The following is a 12,611-nucleotide window of genomic DNA, read 5'->3' as shown; positions in this document are numbered from 1 at the left end:
GTTTACAAAGGTTTTGCCTGGAGCTGTCAGCTGCTAAAATGGAACCAGTTTTTTTTGTTTTTTTTTTTTGTTTTTTTTTTAAATTAAGCAGACGAACAGAAAAATTGATATTTTTATTGTTTACTTAAAAATATCAAAACAAAAAAAAATCGTGCCATTTTGCAGATGAAAGTTCTAGGCAAACCCTTTGGGGGATTATTCTAGAATTTTAGCAAATAAACGTGCTTTTGCTTTACATCGTATTATAAAGTAAGGTTGCCATTGGACGTTGCAACTCTTTCAGGGTCAGTTGTACTATCGGAAACAACGAAATATTAGTTGAGTAAAAGTACTGCTGCCCATCAGAAATATTGCAAATTGCTGGCTAAAAAACACGATAATTGTTAAGAAAATAAAATATTAAAGATGAAATAAAAAATTAAATTTTACCGTAAAATCATGAAAATTGCCAACGATGTTAGATGCTCATGTGTACCTTCGGTGTTTTGGTAAGCTTTCCTCAGAGGAGGCGGCGTAAACAAGACAAATCGAGTGTTTACTGTTTACCAACTGCTACGTAAAAGAGGTGTAGTCAGTGCTTGCGATATTCTGTGTGAGAAGTGAGAGAAGAAAAAAAGAAGCAGACAGGAAACTCCAACGGGCAACAGCAGTTTCTGCACCGTTTCTTCGTTTTACGTACAGAGGTAAAACACACATACACACCCACATTGAATAAAATCTTGAACAGTATGGGGTATGGACTGGAAAGAGAGGGGAGGGGAGTGGTGTTCGCACGCACGGCTGTTGGTGGCGACTTGTATTTTTTTTTTTTTTTTTTTTTTTTTACTTCATGCATCCATGCCATGCAGCTGTTACGCAGCATTCAGGGTTCGGGTTTCACGTAAGGACAATGATGCATTTTTTTTTTTTTTTTTTTAAGTCTCAGCATTTTAGTTTCGACAGCTCTCTCACCTCTCAAAAAATAAATAAATAAAATAAAATAAAAATAAAAAAATAATAAATAAAACTACATTTGGATACGTATTTTTGTCTAAATTATTTTTAAGCGACAATTATTTTTGTAAAACAGTAGAGCAGAGCTCTTGACATACGTTCGAATAGCGACCTTTTTCTAAACGCTTTGAATTAAGATAATCTTTTGACCAATTTTTTTTTTTTTTTTTTTTTTTTGTCTTACGAAAATCGCTCCAGGCAAAACATGAAACCACTTTATGTAAAGAGATAAAAATACTTTTAAAAAATAAATAAAAAAGCCAACGATAAGTGGGAGATGAATAAATTTCGACTCGGAAAAAAAAGGACCCCCCCCCCCCCAGTACCACTGTCAGAAACATCACTAATGGAATGTGAGGACAAAATAAAGGAAGTCGAGGGTTACGAGGCTGCCGACAATAAACCCAAGATCCACTTTCTACTGACCCCTCAATTTAAAGGCTTCAAAATCAATTTCAGGTGTCGACGTGTACAGTAGACGTCGTGTGTGATGTTTTTTGTTTATCATTATTTCTCGTAGACGGTAGTTTCCTTGGTGTTGTGCGAAATTTGAAAGTAATTTTGAAGCATTTAAATTGTCAATTTGAAAGTAATTTCTGGTTAGAATTTAAGTTTTTTGATCAAAGTTGAATAATATGCATCTGGTTTGCTTTTCATCCCTCAACAGAAAAAAACAAAACAAAAAAAAAAACATTATTTCCCAAAGAAACCATTATTCAAAAAAAGACATAAGTTATTTTTTTTTAAGTATGAAAAACTTTTTAGAAAAACAAACAAAATGTATCTTTTATTCTTTATCAGGACTGGTAAAATTAATTTCCCGCGTTGAATAATTTTACACTATTTTTATGCTTTCTTACGGTAATAAAGGAATTTAGATTAAAAAAAAAAATGGTACCAGTAAAAACGGCACAGGTAAAAATAGCAAAAGTAAATAAATAGGTAAAAATAGCACTTTGGCAAAATTAGAACCGTTCAGTCAGGAAGTGCAGGTGGTCCCATTGCTCTAGTTTGAAATAGGGCTTACCCCCCCCCCCCAAAAAAAAAAATTCTTAATAAGCATTTACACTGGTAGCGTTGGATATTAGACTTTTCTTTTAAATAGGGTTGAGTGAAAATGAAAATGCTTTCTTCTAGTTTGACTGATTCTTTTAGCAAGCCAATGTGAAAAGTCTTTGAGGATGTAAAGATAAGGAATATAAAGCTTACTTACTTTTATACCCAGTATCTTTCTTTCATCGTAATTTATAACCCTAGCCGAGTCAGACTTCAGAACTGAAAACAAACCCATGACAAGTAAACTACACACCATGCTTGTCCCTTTTTATGTTCATTGTTTCTGCTCCAGAAAACTTGCAATTTTAACAAGCTGCTAAGCGTTCCCTCATCAATATTTAACCAAAAACGATGTAGTTCAATTTGGAGGTGGGGGGGGGCTCAGTAAAGAATAGTTTACAATATAATAACGTCATTATTTCAGCACGTTCCATACAAGAGTATGGAAGTACACAGAGCTCTAATAATAGCTAATTATCTTTTACAACAAAAAGTTAGAATTACGAATTGGGGAAAAACAAAAACAAAAGCACCGATAACGCCGGGATACTGTGGCCCTAGGATACGTTTTTTTCAGGTTACGATGTGGAATACGATGTTTTTCCGGATTCTGGTTACGAGATTTGCCCCGCCTTACAGTGTTATTTATATTTATAATGTTATTTGATTATATACATGTGTATTATATACTGTATTGTATTTTGTTGCTGATTTTTAATACCGTATCCCGGGGTTCTACTGTATTGCCAAACCAAAAGCGTACCAGATTCAAAGTTCGCAACAAACGGTGTTTGATCAGATTCTGTCTCTGATATTAAACTTCATCAGTAATATAACTTCCGTCAGGAGTTCTAATTTCCCAAAGTTTATTTATTTATTTATTAAACTGTTAGCCGAAAGCACACATTAGTTACCCCCCCCCACACACACACCTCTTAATGTTAAGGATGACTTTCTAAATAATGACGTTATTATTTCGGCACGGTCAGTAAGCTGCATATCATTTAGAAAGCCATCCTTAACTTAGAAGGGGCGTTTGTTTACAATTCTGTACTTTTATCCAACAATTTAAACAGGAAATTTTGAAGATTATTATGAATAAATATTTATTATAAAATGATTAAATAAAACGTTATAAATATTCTTTTCGGTGGTTCTACAGAATGGGGATTAAAGGGATTACCCCTATTTTAAACAAGAGGAATGGGAGCTTAGCTCGTACTTCCCTAACGGATCTAATCTCCCGTACTATTTTTACCTATTTATTAACTTTTGCCGTTTTTACCGGTGCCATTTTTCTGGTACCATTTTTCCAGTGCCGTTTTTACTGGTATCATTTTTTATCAAGCACCGAAATGAAAATATAATGTTACTAAACCCCATGTCTAGAATCCGTATTTAAATTGTGCTCAAGATCTATAACATTTTTATTTATTTTTGTACACAGCAATCACCACTTATCAAGGCCCAGAGGCCACTCGAGGATAAGGGTTAATGGGTATACATTAGTCAATGTGATTATAGCGTAGTAAATATAAGTAGTGGGAATTTTGTAAATTGGATTATTCGGGAGGGGGCGGTTCATCAAGAATTTGTTTACGTTGGACTTGAAGACGATCAGATTGTAGTCAGTTGGAAAGCAGGCAAACGTAAGAGAGTTCCATAGGCGTACAGTTCTAAGAAAGAAGCTTTGTTCATGGAATCTACATTTAGGTTTAGGCACAGATAAAGAGTGTGGGAAATTATTGATTGTTGTTTTGGCTAGACGAGTGTTTTTCGTGAAAGTTTGGTGAGGGGCACCATAGATTGAAGCTCAGCTGAGCACTTGCCATGAAAAAAACAATAAAGCAGAGACAGACTCGCAACGTCTCTTCTGTAGGAAAGAGGTTGCAAGGAGGAGAAAAGGGCATCCCTCACTAAGCTATAAAGTCTATTTCGAACTCTGTCAAGGCAAGATGCATTAAAGTAACCAGTCACCTCTTTCCCCATTGTACTACATAATGTCTAAATTTCAAGCTTGAAAAGAAATTGACATTCAGTGAATTTTGCTTAATTATCGAACAATGACGATTGACTTAATATAAATCTGAAATGACGATTGATATTGACTTAATATAAATCTGAAACATCTTAATTTTAAAATCGAACATTGTGCCTATATTATGCACCCTTCCGAAAGTCTTTTAAAATATTTTGAATTTGCTGAAATGTGAGGAATATTTATTAATAAATGTTTAATACCTATTAAACATTTCACAAAAATTGGAGGCATTAGAATTTTTACAAAGGGCTTCACCTTGCTTTGTTCTCTTTGCATAAAAACTAAATGAAACTAAATATAGCCCACATTACCCATTCTTATGCTTAGCAGCTCTTTTTTAAAATGAATAAAGATCGATTAGTTAAGAAATAAATTTTGTACATACATACGATTATATAAATGTATACGCATACCTAACTTCACACACACACACAATATGTGTGCGTGTGTATACATAAACATATGTACACTAGGCTTTTTAGCATGTTAAAAACGAGCAAAAGCTATAGTCAGTTAACTTAGAATGAATGCTTTCTGCCAAATTGATAATTGAATATGATTAAATTTCTGTTTTTTTTTTATTAAAGACTAATCCCTATTAATCTTTAGTTATGCATCGAACAGATACCACAATAGTTAGTTCACTGAACCTTATCATAGCAAAGGTCCATACGAAATTTCAGTCAAATCGATTCAGTAGTTTCCTAGAAAAAGTGGGACGGACAGATAGACAGACCAAAAAAAATATATAAGTTACCCTGTCTGTCCGTGTGCAGAATGGTCTCTACCAAACTACTCTGTCAATTTTAAGTCTACAGACTTGAAATTTGATATACAGGGGATTCCGACACATGGAAAAACATTCTATTTGCTTTTTAGGCGGTAAAACTAGCTGCTAAGGGGTAAAAATTGAAAAATTGGAATTTGGAAGTGTAATTCGATAAAACGTGCATTTGCTAGACATGCACAAATATATATTCATACGTTTAACAACGTTATTTTTAAAGTTTTGATATGCATACGGACTTAGCTCAGATGGTAATGAATAACACTGGAGAGCTATTTTGATTTCGATTCTTACTGATGGCACTAAAGAAATATTTTTAACTTTTGAAATTACTACATGTTAGGTACAATATAATAATCAATATAGAATTAAGGCACTCGGGAGGAGGGTTGGTAAAAAAGTGGTAGTGGCGGGGGGGGGGGCAAAACAACAATAGGCAGAGGTGTTAAAAAGAAAATAAGGCAGGCAAGCTCGAACCCAAAACGCAAAGAAGAAAAAAAGGTTTAAAAATATGTGACGTCTTTGCTGATGTCTCCATCAAGCAACAGGAAGTTCGAGACATTGAAAAAAAAAGGCGTAGTCAATCCAACTGATGTGATGACTTGCAAAAATGGTGACGCAAAAAAACGACCCTCCTTGTAGAAAACTGGCCAGGTGAGAGTGAAGGAATTAAGATTTTTGGCCAATTTTTCGATATTTATCGCCCGAGACGTCAGGTTTTAAAACAATACAAATATCGTTGTGTCTGTCGATAGTTTTTGGCAGACATACAAACAAACATACATATATACAGTAACACAAACCAACGATTAAGATTTATACACACACATATATCACTTTTGAATAACACCAAACGTAGTGCCATTATTAATTGCTGAGGGTTTAGTTTTTATTTTTTTACTTTCTATAGTTTAAACATAAACCATTAAAAAGAAGCTTTCAAAAAGAAGACCAAAATACACTTTTAAAGTATATTTCTTCTAAACTCTAATTGTATGTTTAATAAATATTAGATAAAAAGGGATGGGGAAGAAAAAAAACCTATCGAGACGTCTTTCAGCCAACCCTTTCCAAGATTAATGTTGGCAACGGAGGCGAAATCATCGTTTAAAAACGAGGTTAGACGACCATTAATTAATAGCAAGGGTAAAAAAAAAATGTTTGTTTGTTTTTCCCATCCCTTTATTTATCCCTTTTATCTAATTTATGTGTTTTAAACATACAATTAGAGCTTAGGAGAAAGATACTTTAGAAGTGTATTTTTGTCTTCTTTTTGAAAGTTCCTTTTTAATGGTTTATGTTTAAACTATAGAAGAAGAAAAAAACTAAACTCTCAGCAATTAATCATAGCACTACGTTTGGTGTTATTCAAAAGTGTTGTAAAATTATGTTACCATAAAAATCTCATATATATATATATATATATATGCACATATATACGGAATAAACATATATATATATATATATATATATGCACATATATACGGAATAAACATATATATATATATATATATATGCACATATATACGGAATAAACATATATATATATATATATATATATATATATATATATATATATGCACATATATACGGAATAAACACACACATATATATATATATATATATATGCACATATATACGGAATAAACATATATATATATATATATATATGCACATATATACGGAATAAACATATATATATATATATATATATATATATATATATATATATATATATATGCACATATATACGGAATAAACATATATATATATATGCACATATATACGGAATAAACATATATATATATATATATATATATATATATATGCACATATATACGGAGTAAACATATATATATATATATATATATATATATATGTATATATATATGCACATATATACGGAATAAACATATATATATATATATATATATATATATATATATATATATATATATATATATATATATATATATACTATTATATCCTTATTTTAAATAAGAATACAGCAAGAAACAGGGGGTTATGGGTGAAAGACAAAAGGGTTTATTTACAAGGGAATACATGTGACATAAGAGTTACTCGACATTTTCTTATTCTCTTCCTGTCTTTTTTCCTTCTGCCTCAGTCACGTGAGAGGGTCAATATATCGATAGTTTATTTCATCTATGAAGGGATGTTAGGTTATTCCATTACATCACCTTCCTCCCAAGCTAAATTCTTCCATAGAATTTTGCTTCTACCATTTTTTCCTTTTTAGATTTTGTCCAAAAAAAATTCGGTCCTTTTCCTTTTCCTTTCATTTCTCCTCATCATTTGTGTTTGCTACTTTTTTACTTTTGGTGAATGACTGGATTTCTGAGTTACTAATACTTCCTTGTTTGGAGGTTGTATATGGAAAGTGTCATATAGCACTTACATTGGTAACTCTTGGTTTCTGACTGTTTCTATGTATCGGGGTCTCGGTTGGTTAATGTTTTTTGTGGAAAAAAGTCTACCCTTTTATAATGTAAACCATTCTCCCAATTCTTCTTGAGATTATGCCTTCTTCCCAAAAACTCTTCCCTGCCCGATAATTTTTGAAGAAAACTTTATCCCCGTCATTGTAAGTCTTGTACCTTACATTATCTTTGATACTTTTTTTTTACTTTTTCTCTTGGGATTAACCGGTCGAACACCGAACGTGCCTTCTAGCAAACATAATTTAGCATTTGGATTTGGATTTGGATTTGGTGTTATCCTATATATTGCTAAGAATTTTTTAATGTTTTTTTTCTTCCGTGTCGATGTTATTATTCTTTTTTAAAGCATGTTTAAAAGTATCAACAAATCTTTCCGCTTGATTGAGGGTTAAAAGTTGGTGTTGTAATATGTTCAATGACCAGTGCCTCACAGTAGGGCTTGAATTCTTGACCTGTGAACATAGTGCCATTATCACTAACAATTGTTTTCGGAACTCTGAACCGACTAAATACCTCGTTCAGCGCTTTTATTGTTTGCCGCTGTAAGGTGTTTGCATTTTAAAATTTCTGGCCATTTTGACATACTATCTACAATTACTAGGTAATAATATCTCTTCAGAGGTCCTGCATAATCGATATGGATGTGTGTCCAGGGTACATCTGTTTTAAGCCAAGGTTGTGTCTGTATGGGGGGGAGATCTCACGGCTCGTTGGCAACCTTTACATAATTTCACCATTTTCTCAATGTCCTGATCCATTCCAGGCCAGTATGTAAATCCTCTCATTAGGGCCTTCATTCTGGAGATTCCAGGATGTCCCATGTGGAATTCATTTGGGATTTTCTTTTGTAATACTTGCGGTATTACCACTGTCTGCATACATCAGAGTTTCATCACACACAGAAAATGGAAACAGTTTTTATCTTTTTCTATTCTTTCTCTCTTGTCCCACTTGGTTTTTATCTTGTTAATATATTTGTTTTCGCTGCTATTTCCTCAAGTGTAACAGGAAGTTCCCTAACAGTATTTATTAATATATCTGTTAGTTCATTTTCTTATTTCAGTGCTGCTATAACAGTTTCTTCGAATTCAGTTTTACTGGGGATCAATCTCGACAAACCATCTGCATGTGCAATTTTACTAGATGCTAGGTGTTTCATTTTGCAATCGTAATTGAGCAAAATAATACTCCATCTCTGTAATCTATTTGGCGTATGAGTAGGAATCCCCTTTTTCGAACCAAATATCGATAGTAATGGTTTATGTTCCGTTTCCAAGACGAAAGATCTTCCATGAATGAATCTATGAAACTTTCTCATGGCATACACAATCGCCAGACCCTCTTTTTCGATCTGACTGTACTTTCTTTCAGCGGGTAATAAAACCCTCAAGGCGTGAGAAATTGGTTTAGTAGATCTATCTTCCATTCTGTGTAGAAACACCACTCCTAAACCGTATTCGCTCGCATCTGCCGCTACATTAAATCCTTTTTCAGATCATAATGTGCTAATGCTAGATCCGATAACAAACATCTTTTAATTTTTTGGAATGCTTCCTCACATTCTTTTGTCCAGAGCCATTTTTATTCTTCAATAATTCATTTAATGGTGCTCTTAGTTTGTGCATATTTGGGATATAAAAATTATAGTAGTTTGCTAGACCCAAGAATGATTGTAACTTCACTAAATTGTCTGGTCTAGGCATGTCTCTAATTGCTTCTGTCTTATTTGGGTTAGGTCTTCTACCTTTCCAATCAATTATTTGTCCCAAATATTCAATCTTGTCCATACCAAAATTACATTTTTTGAGAGTCACTTTAAATCCGTAATCTTCTATTTTCTCGAATACCTTACAAATATGGTTTTTATGTTCTTCAACATTTTTGCTTCTTATCAAAATGTCGTATAAATAAGCCATTGCAAAATCCAGACCTGCTAGCATGGTATCCATAATTTGTTAGAATAAATTTGGTGCTACTTTCAACCCAAACGGCAATGGTTTTAGGGAAAATAATCCTTTATGAGTATTCATTGTCAGGTATTTAGAACACTCTTCGTGAACTTTGACCTGCAAATATGCTTCTGACAAGTCAATTTTTGTGAACATTTTTCCTCCATTTAACTTAGAAAATATTTCCTCAGGGGTAGGAAGTGGATAGTTATGATCCTTTAAGCAATCATTCAGTCCCGGCGAAAAATCCCCACATACCCTGATTTTTTTTATTTTTCTTTTTCACATAAACTGTGGGTGATGCCCATTCAGAGTAGTCCACTTTTATTACTCTGATTTCTTTGAGTCTGTTTAATTCTTTCTCGAGTGTTTCTAATGCCGAATACGGAACCTTCCTTTTGGGTTTAAACACCAGTTTTACTTAATCTTTCAGTTCAAATTTTACTTCCGTTTTAGTGCAGCAACCCAGACCTTCAGAGAATACACTTTTAAAATCCTTCTTCAAATCCCCAACAAATCTTCCTGGCAGTTTGGGACTTTCAGATCCTGTCAAATTTACTCTTTTGCAAAATGAGTTTATTGTTTCTCCCATAAATTGAAAAATATATTCAAATATACACCGAATATTTTAGAATTTTTTCCGGGTATCACATACATTTTAGTTTTACCGTATTTTCATTCAGGATCACATTAGTATAAAATTCACCCTTAAATTTCAATCTATTTCCACACATTGCTCTGGCAATTTTTTTGTATTTTGCAGTTTTGGAGAACCAATTTTCTTCCATGTTGTTTCATTAATCGAGGATATGTTACTTCCAGTATCCAAAAGACAGTTTACTTTCCGGCCATTAATTCTAGTATCGATATATTTCCTTTTTTACCATACATGGACTCTTTTTTAGAATCAATGGTCTTTATTTCAGGCTTACAGTATTTCTCCTTTTTGTATACTGTTGACTTGTATCCTTTACACCCGCACTTATAGCATATTTTGTTTTTGAAGTAGCACTCTTTTGTGAAGTGATTCTTTCCTCCACACGCCTTACAGTATTTTTTTACCTAGTGGTCACCTTGCTTTACCCTTTGTATTTTGTCAACATTTTTCTCTTCAATACTAGTATTATCCTGTTTTAAATTTAATAGTTTCTGGCATTCCTCAGTAACTTTCTGTAAGGTTATTTCTATGTCTTGGTTCATAATCGATAATATCCTAGAACGAATTTCTTTATCCTTGAAGGATGTTAACCCTTGTACGAATATCAAGCATTTAATCATGTCCTCTTTTAGGTCTTTCAACTTCACTCGCATTGGGTATTTACTCTCCCAGCATAGGCGATAAAGTCTTCATCGCCTTGTTTCAAAATATTTAAACACCTATAACGAGTATAAAATAAGCTATCCTGCTCCCCGAAAATGTTCGATAAAATTTCTATAGTCTCTTTAAAAGAAATATCTTCGGGTTTCCTTGGGAGTATAAAATTGGTATACTTTGTATTTTCATGGAAACCCAGTTTTTGCAACAGCAAAATAATTTTTTCTTCATCCGACCAGGCCTGACATCGTTTGGAAAAAATATTTTCGTATCTATGATAATATGCTGGAAAAAAATTCTGTCAGCGAATCTGCAGTTCCTTCCGGAATGAACTGACACTCCTTTTTTTTCTTATTGTTTCATTAATATTGTTTTTAATACTTGATTTTGTTTTAACTGTTCTTTTTGTAAAAAGAATATCTGGCTTTGTTGGGCCGCCAGTGCTAACTGTATAGTTTTTGTAAACTCGGCTAATTGTTCCATGTTGAAGATTTTTTTTTAAACACAGTAATCAAAAAAGGTTAACAGTGCATGCACAAAGCAATAAATAAATTCACTGAATAGTTTAAACAAAAAAAACATATTCTTTTGTAGACAAGGTTTTTGGAGGGGGTTACACACACAAAATTGACACTGAACCAACAGCAGCAATGTACATACGTTCGTGTTTTTCTGCTTATGAATCAAAGAAATTTGAAATAGACAACTTTCTTCCGTTCCGAGAAAAATTGTTCTTTTCCTTATGCAATAAAAATAAATTTGAAATAAACAACTTTTTTTCCGAGATAATTGTTTTTGCCAATGCTTCGTGAAATGTCAATTTCTCTATTTTTTTTCTTCAGTAGGACCGTAACAGACTGAATTAAAAGAAATAACTTACTTTTTGTATGTGTGTTAGCTTTTTTTTCAGTAGTTGAATTTTTACGTGCAGTTTTTTTTCCATTCGTTGTCCAATATCTTTTTGGCTTAAAGTCTCCTTTTTGTGAATTCGAATCCTGTCGCCATTTGTTATATCCTTACTTTAAACAAAAATACAGCAAGAAACACGGGGTTATTAGTTAAGGTCAAAGGAGTTTATTTACAAAGGAATACACGTGACGTAAGAGTTACTCAACATATTTTCTTCTCTTTCTATCTTTTTTCCTTCTGCCGCAGTCATGTGAGACGGTCAACATATCGATAGTTCATTTCATCTATGAAGTGATGTAAGGTTATTCCATTACATCATATACATACATATATATATACTAGCCGATTTACCCGAGCTCTGCTACGGATATATTTGTATTACACAATACTAATTGGCATTCTTTTAATATTTATGTAATTACAGGTTCGAAACCAAAACGTCTGGGTAAACGACATTTCTTGTACCACTGGTAAAAATGTAAACGAAAGTTCTACATTACGTAGAAAAAAAAACTGTACAAGTCCGTTTTCAGTTTGTGTTGCTCCCAAAAATGTAAATTAGGATTTTTGCGGATAAACTATGCTTGGTTGTGTATATAAAAAGTACCCCATTTTTAATAAAGAAAGTACTTTCACCTAAAAATTTAATAAACAAAAGATACGGCAAAAATTGAATTACACTTGTAAATCATATCTAAAAAATAGAACGGTTCGTAAACTGCAGAAGTACTAAACAGATAAAAACATATATACATATATATACATATATATACATATATATATACATATATATATATACATATATACATATATATACATATATATATATACATATATACACACATATATATACATATATATATACATATATACACACATATATATACATATATATATACATATATACACACATATATATACATATATATATACATATATACACATATATATACATATATACACACATATATACATATATATACATATATACACACATATATACATATATATATACATATATACACACATATATACATATATATACATATATACACACATATATACATATATATACATATATACACACATATATATATGC

The 12,611-nt window shown here is 32.2% G+C and overlaps 1 protein-coding gene across 2 annotated transcripts in view; it reads right to left on the bottom strand.

Moving 5' to 3' along the window:
• Positions 1-12,611, bottom strand: part of LOC145272500 (retinal-binding protein-like) — a 573,911-nt gene that overhangs the window by 425,110 nt on the left and 136,190 nt on the right. The window contains exon 1 of one of the 2 annotated variants that reach the window (XM_080127038.1): positions 430-758. The exons of the other annotated variant lie outside the window; for it this stretch is intronic. The gene's annotated coding sequence lies outside the window, so the exon portion shown is untranslated. Of the gene's footprint in view, positions 1-429; positions 759-12,611 lie in introns of those variants that run through there. 2 annotated transcript variants of the gene reach the window in all.

Source organism: Euprymna scolopes, chromosome 1 (assembly GCF_053919585.1).
Source record: "Euprymna scolopes isolate OS-2025 chromosome 1, ASM5391958v1, whole genome shotgun sequence".
Lineage (NCBI taxonomy): Eukaryota > Metazoa > Mollusca > Cephalopoda > Sepiida > Sepiolidae > Euprymna > Euprymna scolopes.
This window is presented reverse-complemented; position numbering and strand designations above follow the sequence as displayed.